Below are 11592 nucleotides of genomic sequence, written 5' to 3'. Positions count from 1 at the left end.
TCTGTTTGCCGTTCATAACATAATGAAACACTACCTGAATACACGTATAATTCTTTTTTCCATCTCTGTAATGACTGATTTTATGTTTCACTGTGTCACTGCAAGGGTGCGTCATCATCGATAAGCTACTAACAAAGCACTAAACCTTCGTTTCAACGAGGACTTAGCTAAGTCTCCTAATCTTTGTGCTTAACCACAACCTGAACTTTTCAGACTATGACTTAGGCGCTAAGTCTCAGCCATACGTCTCTAGTCTGAACCCCGTATTACTAACGAAACTGACCGGGCTCTATCTCTGATATTTATTAACCGATTTCAATGAAATTTTATTTCTTTCGTTGGCTTTTTTAGTATTCAAATTATATAGAATAGAAAATGGCCAGTTATACGCCCAGATAAACATATGGTAGCTGAGATTTATTACAGGCAACTTTGGGATACTTGCGACTTATACTGGCTTCAAACTGAAGGCTTAGCCATATGGCTTAACTGCTCTATTTCTTTTTGTAAATCACGATTTTTTGGAAAAATTTAACTTAGGATTGGATTATTAAAGATAAATGACCAATTAGGCTCTCCAAGAGAAATAAAATTGTTCGCTATTTAGGATTTTCAGACCTTCAGGAACTGGGCTAAACCTCTAGTCTGAAGACCGCTTTAGGGTGTTTGCAACTCGGAATACTTGCAAATTAAATTGTGAGTTGAATTTTGGGGGTAAAGAATCACGTCAAGCCAATTTTATTCTTTTCGGCCGACAAGAACAGTCTGCTCGATTCTGTTTTTTACCCCAAATATTTAACGTACAATCGAATTTTCAACCATTCCGAGTTGCAAGCACCACAAGTTGCACGCATTTCAAGGTCACTTTTAAGGAATCTTAGCTACCATAAGCTTATCTGGGCCTATGGTTTTGACTTATCTCAAAATTGACCCTGGAGATTTTGTTCATTTTCGGATACGTATTGGAGGCAGTCTAGCTGTACATTTTGTCGCCGACATCTTTCATAGGAAAATCGCCATTTGGGTTATTCAAGATCAAAGTTTAACCACCTTGGAGGAGATAACTTTCAACGGATTTGGTTTCAATGGTCAAAATCGGTAATGGAGTGTCATAGGTTGGATCCATTAAAGGAATATGGAAAAAAATACGAAATGTTCGACGTCAGCTTGAAGGCCTCCCCCTAATTGTAGCTTAAAATCGGTATTTATCAGTTTCTCTTCTAGTGCTTTGAGTATTTTCATTTAATCGCAATTTTAAAAGAATGTAAACAATTATATTTTTTAAAAATAAAATAGTTCAAAAGGTCTAGAGTTTCTGATTATTTTAATATCAGCTTGAATTTTCTTTTGCTGTATCCTCAGACAACTCTGTTGAGGAAGGATTAAATTGCGCTTTGTCGCATTATTACGAGTTGAAGCTTCGCTTTGAGCTTTCCCTATGTATGCCAAAAGCTCCGGAATTTGAATACTGTTTGCAATGCAGTAATAAATTGAAAATAGAGTAATTTAAATTAAAAGCTTGTTCAACATTAATGAGACAAGAAGTGAACAATAGAGCGTGACATTTATTTTCACATCCAAAGTCACGAAGAAATTTTCCCATTGAAACACGACAAAACGTTTTCTGTTCTATGCGCATTTCTTCTTTTGTGACATAAAAAATTACCTTGCTGGAAAAAAAAAATATTCAAATGGACATATTTTATTTATGCCATGAAAGAGGAATAGAAATAAAAATGGAAAAGTCAAGAAAGAATCGGAAAAAAGCTCTTGACGATGTGATTTTCATGGTGAAATGTATTTTATATTGAAAGAAATTGTTGTTGAGGGTGAAGGAAGGTACTTAAAGAATTAAATGCAATTTTATTGGAAATTTTCTCTTCATCAGCATCTTCACAGTGCTCACCACCATTCATGTAATTTTCATTCTGATGAATGTTTACCAAAGATATTTTCTCATTTATTTGATTTCACATGTGCTCATTCCATCTTCAATTTTCCACTAGAACGCATTCACACATACTCTATTGCCACTTTTGCCCTCAATTGTGGGAAATTCAGAGTCGGAAAATTAACACGACGACGTACAGATAAATTCGAGAAAATTGTTCTTTATTTGATTTCTTTTTTTTTAATGAATCTTATCAATTTAGACAGATGCCCTCCGTTAGATCGGTAATCTTAAACGAGCATCATTAGCGAAGCGACGTTTTTCTTGAGAATTTTCTTTAATAAAGCAGATATAGGTAATTTGACCAAAAATCTTTCAACATTCAGCCATTAATTTCGATTATTTCAAAATGTCTCATAACTCAGTTTTATTCAATTTCAGACACTATCCTCACGAATACTATCTCTAAAGTTTTAATTTTTCTTAAAAGACATACAAAAGTGTTAGAGCCAGTTATTATATTTTGTAAATACAAAATACTATCTAACAAACTTACAAACTTTATGTTAGTATTGGAGTAACATCCCACCGGGAAGGGTATTCCCTAAACTTTCCCTGAAACTTCACAATTAAGTGAATGAAGAGGATAAATTTTCAAATGTGCTTCAGTTTAAACTTTCTGCAACAATGCACGAGGAAGCAATTGATGGTACAAAAAGGACTCTTTTGCATTTTATTCATCAATTTCTTCAAGACACTGAGCGATGGTGGCGGGAGAAAGTTTCACCACGGAAAACAAACACGCTTTTAAAGTTTTCACTTGTTATACATTTTATTGTGGAAATATTTGTTTTCATCCCATTCTTCAAAGTCCCATATATCACCTTCTTGAGAATTTCTATTGCTCGAATTCGAGAAATAGAGAAGACTGTAATGAACATAATTCTTCGGTTTTGGGATATTATACATCATTGTCTGATCGCCCCCTCGGTATCCTAACCAATTGGTAGAGGATACACATATGAAGTTGTGTAGGGCATTCAGGGAGACCTATTAAATTAAGTTAAAGCTTTTTAGGTGTAAAAATATACCAACATTTTTTAATGTTAATTTTACACCCTTTCAACTGTAAAATTAACATGGAAAAGGGTAACTTTAACCCCTAATACACCTTAAAAGCATAATATTTACACTGATTTCGGATCAATACTGAATGGTAGAATAAACATTTCCGGAATGTTATTTTAACTTTTTCGGATTTCTCACAGTGTTATTATGAATGACCCAAGTAGCAAAATGAAGGAAGTATAACGTTATGACCGTACGATCATACTGGAGTTATATTAACGTTATAATCGAAAATGCAGTCTGGTCAAGACATTTTTAGACTCCAATGAAGTTATTCCTTCCTAAATAAATTGAATAAATAACTCTACCGGTCGACTTGAGGACACTTTACCTTACAAACTAAACTAACCTTTGAAAAATTATTATGCACGTCCGGTCCATTACTACAATACTATTAGCAGTATTTAAAATTGTAAATTAGTATAAATTTTTGAATGCAAATATGCTTGGAATTGCATCACTCTCTCCTAATTTCCTTTTATTAAGTTTCAAAAGAGCTTCGTAAAAACTTTTAATAGAGCGTCAAAGCTTGAAAAGTGTTTCATATTGAAAACAATTGAAACTATATCAGGCAAAGTTTAAAACTCAACAAATTTGCTTTCTTAAAGCGCAAACTTTTTGTTTTTAATAAAATAAAGGAAAATCTAAATTTAAATTTTGATCTTAAATTTTATTTTTGGTTTATCCTAATATTTTTTAAAAGGTTTAAATTGTTTTTCAAAGGGTAAAGTGGTACAAGTTGGACAATGGTACAATTTGGACAATAAAGTGTATAAGTTGGACAGGGCTTTTTTTCTTGATAAATGTAGTACTTCATTTTTATTTGTATATTTTTAATGCTTTAGTTTTATAATTTGGTTCCTTGGGCTTAACAAAATTTAGTACTCTATTATTTATCAAGAAAAAAACCATGCCCAACTTGTACCGGCAAATTGTCCAACTTGTGACACTATGTTTAACTTATATCACTTTACCCTATATAGATAAAATCTAGCTTTATAGCAAAGAATTTTTAGAATTCGCGATCATTTCTCAAAGTTCTTTTGCCTTTGTCTTAGCTCTTCCCGTTGGTTCCTTTACAATTCAGTACCACTTGAAGGTAAATAATAAATTTGACATATACTACGCGATATTATTTGCAATTCTTTTGGAAAGCATCGTGATAAAAAGTTGCATTTTCTCCTTTTGACATTGCAGTCACAATGCAATTATTTCACCCTCAAGCAAAATTCTGTCGACACTACAAAAGTTCTTAACTTTCTTTGGTACTAAAAAAAAAAAAAAAAAATAAAATAAAACCATTTGTCACAAGTTCTTCCATTGAGTGGCTTTTTGCAGACTATGACGCACTTTTTTTCAAATGGAAAAAAAGAGTGAAGAGTATAACAATTTTAATTTTTTATTTGCCACTATATGGATTTTTTTCCACAATATTTTTATATTCTCACCGCGGGAAAGTCTTTATGGTTCTCCCTGAGCCAACAAAACTGGATGAAATTGTCTTCCCTTGGTGAATATTCTCTATGAATATCGTAAAAATCCCGCAATAAAACATCCACATTTCCCACTTTTCACCATCAATTCCACACTGAATCATCCACCCAGAAGCTCTCTTGTGCCGGAAAATTATGCAGAAACGTGAAGGGAATGTTTCATGGTGGATTTCCTTCAATCCCAACTGCAGAAAATACACATCAACTTGCAATTAAAAATTTATCTGCTCCGGGAAGGATATTGAAGTCTATGTGCGCAGAAAATTGCCCCATTGAGCACTTAGGCACGATCCTCATGTCACTTCCAATAGACACACAAAACGTTCACTCATGGAAGAAATAAATTAATTGCAAAAGTAATTCAATAATAAAGTTTGTCAGTCTTTTTTGTCCATTTTGCCTTTGCGTTTCATTAGAAACTCCCTCGCAAAAGTTCAAGTGCGTGTTCTGAAAGACATCTATTAGATTTGATATAATCGATTGGGCTTGTTCTTAGTTTCCAAAGGCAAACATATAAGTACCTTTTATCACAATTATCGGATTTTCCAGGAATTCCATGCAAAACTAATATACTTCCTGTAGTAGATGCTATATCGACGTAGCGCGTAAAAGAATATTCACACAATCATCTACTAATCAAGTTTGAAGCTTAACGTTAAGATAACGTAACGTGAAAGCAACGAATATTAGAGCGAAGTAAGGCACCTTTGAAAGTGGGATACCTTTGAAATTGGTTTTTAATTTTCACCTATTTTTAAATAAAATTGAGCCGTATCGTGATAAAATTTACCTGCACAAACAGATTGAGAAGCTAAATTACATTATGATATAGGGGAAAGGCTCATAATTTTGTCCAGTTCCTTATTTTGGACACTTTGAGGATAAAATTAGACACTAAAAATAAATTGATTAAAATGATGATTTTTTATTCCAATATTTGATGAATCATATTCCTTCAAAATATTCCACGAAAAAGGTTAACGAAAGCGGGTACATAACATTTTGCAAACGGATTGAAAGAATTTTATATGAATTGCCTTTTATTGGGAGCTCATTTATAAAATAATTTTTGAATTGCACCTATATGCATGCAAATATTATATAACCATTATTGGCGCTGAAACGGCGTTTATGTAACTTATTTCAAAGATACCTCCTAGGGGTAGGGGAAAGTACTCTCCCTTCGAATGTTCATACCTTCGAATAATGTGAATTTTCTCTTATTTTTCCTAAGAGACTTAGGGTAAGTGTGCCCAATTCCGGCCAGCTTGCAATTTCGGCCACCTTTTTTTGTTCCTCGAATTTCCATGAATTTTTAGTTTTTACATACTCTAGAAATTATACAATGCAAAAGAATAACAAAAAAAAAGCCTCGTCAAACGAGATGACGTGAAAAAGACATTGAACGAATTCCCGAAGGGCAAGGAATATGAGAATGAAGGTGGCCGAAATAGGGCAACAATGCTATGTCTACATTTTTATTCATTTTAAAATGTATTAAGAATGATTTTAAAGTAAATAAAGACAATAAAATTTCTACAAGGTTCTAAGCAACACTCTTTAAGTAGAAGGAATGAAAAAAATCAATTTCTATTAAAGATGTTACATTTCAAACTTGAGACTTTGGCGCTTGCATGCAACTATGCCGAAATTTGGCACACTTATCCTACACATTTTTATTAAATATTAGTTGGCTTATCACCAATTGTTGATACTTCCGTTATAATTTAGTGTAAATCTCTTACGAAAAACAAATGAAATTCACATTATTCGAAGGCATGAACGTTCGAAGGGAGAGCATTTTCCCCTATAGATTTTTTTACGTACTGAAAAGTTCGTAAATATTTATAATTTTTCGTACATTTTTATTTGTCTGATAAAACTTTACGAACAAATGAGAAAATTTTACCGTATCGTAGAAAAAAACGCGTAAATAAAAAGCAATGTAATGGATTTTACGTGACGATCTGTAATGTGCGCTTAACGGCGTTATCACACTTGCACGTTAAAATTTTAATGTGATTCACATTAATTGTCGCTTTTGAGCGTCCAAATATGTTATTTGTGTCTTTCAGTCACTTAATATTTGGGTTTTTTTTTTTCTATTTATTGATAAAGAAGTGGACTTGGCCTGCAAAAATAAATTTAAATTTACCTAAAGCACAAATATTTTTCACATTAAAAAATTAAAGAGAAAAACGCATTAATTTTTCGCATTAATGCTATAAATCAATTTATATCAAATTTTTCGGGTCAAGTCTACCTTTTTATCAACAAATAGATCACATTTTGAATATAAAATGATTCAAACACACAAATTACACATTTGGACTCTTACAAGCGATAATTAATGTAAATCATATTAAAATTTTAATGTGCAAGTGTGATAACACAGTAACACAAATCTGTGTCAATTGGCGAAATTTTCGTCTGAGGCCCAATCAAAATTTTCTCTTTCGATCAATTTAAAATGCCAATCTCTTTATAGGCAACACAGTGGGACTGATGAAAATTGGACCAGTAAATTTTCACTGAATATGTGAGGAATAAATTGAAAATTGTACCTATAAGGAAATGCTGATGTTAAATGGAAATTTATTGCATTCTACCACTCATGATTTTCATCAATTGATTTCTCAATAGAGAGTGAATTGAGGTAATCCTTATTGCTTTCCCACTCTCTTGTATACACAGCTTTTCATTCAAGCAAACTTATTGGTCTTACAGAATAGGTCAATTTTACCTCTTGTTGTCATTTCTGCTCCAGAATATAAGTTTTTATTGCCTTACTGGTTTCATTGAAGAGCTTTCCTTTAGCCTCCTATTGTATTATTGCTTTGCTTAGACATTTTAAGGAGCAATCATAGTTATAAATCTAATCCTTGATCAAATCGGTTCTAGTTCAGAACCTGTTTCATATGGATTTTTTACTGCTTGACCACCCCCCTCCTCCCACCCCGTGTGGGACCACTTTTCACAACACATCTTCGAGTTTAAAACGTTTCCTGAGAAGTGATGTCACGCTGTTTTTTTCCGATTATGAGTATATGTTCGGTGCGTGACCGACCATTACCAATCCTGGAGCCTAAACGGTTAGAGAGAGAGACTTGGGACCTTCGGCAGACCGCCCATAAGTCGACATCGATTTTAATCTAAATAAAAAAAATACAAGGACTGATTAGAAATTTCTTTGTTTAGTGGAACTAAAGAATTTGTGGTTGTTCTTATAGTTTTGCAAAGCACTTTATAAAACTCAAAATACTGTTTGATATTTTTGTGTATGCTAATCCATATTATTAGTGATCCATTAAACTATATCTGTGCATTTGAATTTTAAATTTTTACAATAAATTAATAAAAAAATAGGTGTAATTGGAACTATGTACTCTGTACCTCGCATCGCCAGAAAATTAATCAGGTGTTTCACAGAAAATTGGTTTTATAAATTGAATCTGGGTTAAGCACTACATTCTCGTGAGAGTTAATTGGTAAAAAGTAACTAATAAGTTTTAAAAATTCATTTGAATTAGTGCAACAATAGGATTAATAACCTGACGATACGAGGAACACTGCCGATCGCTGGTGCTCTTCCCTTATATTATATTTCATCATCATGCCTAATAACGTTTTAGCTGAGATTCTTTATTTTCAAGGTGAGAGACCATATTTCTTAACCGAATGGTTTCATTTTGAGCTCGTTGGAAAGGTCTTGGAATTCCTGATAAGCCCGAATCGATTCCAATCGATTATGAAGCGGTAATGAACCTATTCATAACCGATAACCAATTTTTATGCGAAAATCAATAATATTATTCCTAAGGTATTTGGAACAGTGTTTTGAGTAATTCATATATCGGTCCGAAAATTAATCAATACCTCTGTTTCTATTCAGGTTTTAGTCATTCGTCTTTCTGTAGCTATTCTACAATCAGGAAATGCGGTGGAACTTAAATAATATATAACTTTAAATATTTAAAAATTTTATACTACATTTGGTATTGCAATCAGCGAAGTGAGCACCACAATAATATCACAAAATCGTCATAATGTACTAAATATCGCGTAAAGTTGAGCTTTTAAGTATTTATTTATCCTCAATTAGTTCCTTTGTGACTCAATTTGTGGTATATAAGGAGGAATATGAAATAATTTTCCTTTTGACCTGAGATGTTGGGTATTTGTGGGCAAAATCAAGGGAATTTTTAATGTAGATAGACTCGGGGTTTTTATTTTAAAACCATCAAAAACAACCCAGTGTAATATCTGTTGATGAATATTTAATGAGCCATTCGATGTGGCTTATAAATTTTTAATTGTTGACCTATTGAGCCATTCACTGAACCTCATGGAGCATTTATAAAGATTTCTCCATGGAAATAAACTGCTTATATCCCATAGTGTAAATATTTGAGTGGTATTTCCTTTGGATGAACCCATTTAAAAGTTAAAGGAATTGTTAAGTATCTCACAGTGCAAAAAAAAAGCGTTCAGGCTTCTGTGAGCCCTGTGAGTTGAATGAAAAAGCTTTCAAGAGAAGGGTAAAAAAAAAGTTTAGTGAAATTTAGGATGGTTTTGCTGAAAACTCGAAATTATAAATCATTCGGATTATTTTTTGCTCAAGTTCTCTTTCAAATAAAACTAAAAGTTATTCAAGATTCATTCACCAGTGTGGAATATTATGGAGAACACAATGACTTAATGAAAGTTCTTTCAGGAGACTTTGTCCGCAAAAAAGGCAACTGAAGTTGAATAAAGCAGTGTTTCCAAGTCCTAAAAATAATATCTTTCATGTAGAGCCCCAGAAAAGAAACTGAATGAAGTCAGAGGAAGGAAAATGAAATTGTATGTCAAAGAAATTGCAACCAATTACAAGATTTCTTGAATGAAACTTTTTTTTTGTCATTGTCGTGCTAAAGTTCATCGTTTGGAAACCAAGGGACACAGAAGTGAGCAACTTAAAAAGCGGATGGCTAAAAAAAGCTCCTGTAATTGCAATTTCTTCTTTAGCAAATTAGGTCAAAAGATGAGAAAATGGACGGGAGAGAAATAGGAGAACCAAAAAAATCCTTATTCTCAGGAACATTTCTCTAACCAACTTTTGCAATGTATATACCAAAAGCTTCGAGCTTTTATGTGAGAAATATAGTGATATATGAAAATTCTTTGCATTCCATCGCCACGTGCAAAATTCTCATTCAACGGACTCGTGTTTGTTTATCAAAGTCCCATTTGAAGCTTCATTTAAACTTTTTCCACCCACCAGTAGAGTCGTGCACAAGAAACACTCAACAGTGCCTTCTCAACATACCTTCCTCACCCGCCTGGGGAAGAAATCCTTGAAAAGTTCCCACAGAGATATCGTCTTATCATCGTAATCTTGAAATATGATTGACAAAAAGTTAAGGTTTGTTTAAATAGGGATATTTTTTTAACCTAAAATCTCCTTTTTGAAATAAAAAACCTCAAATGAGCCTCACGTAAGCTTATTTTTGTTTAAACAAGAGTGATTCTATATGAATCATATTGCTCTACGAACCAACGAACTGTGAAACTTGTTTTGGGAGATTTTTCCTTGTGGTTCGTTCCGGAGAAAAATTCTCTTTGGCACCTGTTATAATCCTCCGGGGTGTGTCTTCGCTAAAATAAAAAAATCAGTTGCATTACTGATGTTAGTGTTAGGTTAAGCAAATTAAGGTGATGAACTCCTTCCGGATGTATCAAGAGGTGCAATTCTTCCCGGACTTTCAGGAATTCTAAATTTTCTTAAAATTTAAATACTAATATTCCTAGAGAACCTTCAATAAATTAAATTTTATTCGCCAAAAGGCAGGCAAAAGTAGGGGAAAGTACTCTCCCTTCGAACGTTCATACCTTCGAATAATGTGAATTTTCTTTATGTTTTCCTAAGAGACTTAAACATTTCTATTAAATATTAGTTCGTTTATTATTATCAATTATGCATAATTATCTGACAATCATGTGGAAATCTCTTAGGAAAAGTAAAAGAAAATCACATTATTCGAAAGAATAAACGTTCGAAGGGAGAGTACTTTCCCCTACTCAACGGTACTTTATTGTAGGATTTTAATATTGAAATGCCAGTATCTTATCCAAATACCCTCATTTAAACAGACCTTTGATGCCACTGAAATTGAGCTATTTACCATCACTGATTTGTCGAAGATGACTTTCTTTTTCACCTTTTGTCCCCTCAAAATCTTTCAAGTTAATTATCTGGACATGACGCAATTTCGATGAGAAAAACTTTTAGCTAAGAAACTTTTCAAATTAACGAATTTTATGCTCCCATTACGAAATTTTGCAAATAATAAAATTGAAGGAAAAAAAGATCTAATAAGGTACGTGTTTATCCAAAGTATTTGGAAAGTTCAAACGTGTTTTTTTTCTTCTAAGTAAAAGAAATAAAGCATAAATGGATTAACCTAGAGGTGGGAAGGAGTGATGGAACTTTTTACTGTGGAACTTGTAGTATTGGAACTTGCACTTTTTAGGGTAAGGGTTCATAATTTTGACCAGTCTGCTTATAAGTATCGATGTTCCAAGTTTGAAGTGCGATATTTTCGATACTAATTGACTTTTTTTGATACTCGCTTTTCAGAAGAGTTGTTTAGAAACTTGGCAATCTATTTATCGTCTTATTTTTACTAAAATTAGTTTTAATACGTTTAAAAATGAATTGATATGTAGAGGTGAATTTGGCTCTTATTTTGGACAACTTGGTTATTAATTTGGACAACTTGGCTGTAAATTTGGACAGCTAATCCGCCTCAACAGGATGCCCATTGTTCTTCATTTCATGAACCAATCTAACCAAGTCCTCTTCCTGTTCATGTAAGGGAAGCGTAGAGTGTCACAGGAAGCCCGGAAACTTTCCATATCATTCATTAAAGTGAGTTGATTTCGGTACTCCAAGTACGTGCGGATTCGCTCATTCCCTGGCCTTTCCGGGAGCCTTTCAAGGCTTTTCTCGTTCGTAGAGATGATGCTCCTTTGTTTCTCCAGGTATTTCTCTAACCTAGTCATCACAAAAGCTAAAACTTCACGAAATTTCGTGAGAAA

Source organism: Phlebotomus papatasi, chromosome 2 (genome assembly GCF_024763615.1).
Source record: "Phlebotomus papatasi isolate M1 chromosome 2, Ppap_2.1, whole genome shotgun sequence".
In the NCBI taxonomy this organism is placed as follows: domain Eukaryota; kingdom Metazoa; phylum Arthropoda; class Insecta; order Diptera; family Psychodidae; genus Phlebotomus; species Phlebotomus papatasi.
Note: the sequence above shows the minus strand (reverse complement) of the source record.